Raw genomic sequence first — 433 nt, forward strand, 5'->3', positions numbered from 1 at the left:
CCCCCCCCCCACTGGCCTGCTCCAGACGCCTCCGTATGCGCGCAGGAAGTTGCAGGCAGGCCCCACCACCCCACAGGATGAGCTCCCCCGCGAAGACTCGCCCCTCCCCCCATGACACCCCAGACTCACCGCGCTGCTGCTCCCAGACTCCCGGGGAGACGCTGCCGCCCGCGCACGGATTCCCGCCGGGCGCTATTTTGGGGAAACAGGGTCCAGGCGGGGCCGGAACTACTTCCTCTGTCACTCACACACACACTCACTCACACACTCACTCACACACACACACACACGCCGGCGGAGGAACAGCCAGATGTCTCCTTCCGCCCGTCCCGAGGGCGCACAGACCGCTCCCCCGAGGCGGCAGAGGGTGGGGGAGAGCAGCAAGAGATCCTCCGCGCTCGGCTAAAACCGGCCGGAGCGGAGCTGGACAACC

General features: G+C 68.1%; 1 protein-coding gene across 4 annotated transcripts in view; it reads right to left on the reverse strand.

Moving 5' to 3' along the window:
* MEF2A (myocyte enhancer factor 2A) overlaps positions 1-229 on the reverse strand; it is a 193,888-nt gene extending 193,659 nt beyond the window's left edge. For 3 of the 4 annotated variants that reach the window (XM_019504010.1, XM_019504011.1, XM_019504008.1), the window contains exon 1: positions 130-228. The gene's annotated coding sequence lies outside the window, so the exon portion shown is untranslated. Of the gene's footprint in view, positions 1-129 lie in introns of all 4 variants that reach the window. The other variant, XM_019504007.1, reaches the window with a different exon arrangement.
* Positions 230-433: the final 204 nt, after the last annotated feature.

Source organism: Gavialis gangeticus, unplaced genomic scaffold (genome assembly GCF_001723915.1).
Source record: "Gavialis gangeticus isolate Ggan-Ray unplaced genomic scaffold, GavGan_comp1, whole genome shotgun sequence".
Classification (NCBI taxonomy): Eukaryota; Metazoa; Chordata; order Crocodylia; family Gavialidae; genus Gavialis; species Gavialis gangeticus.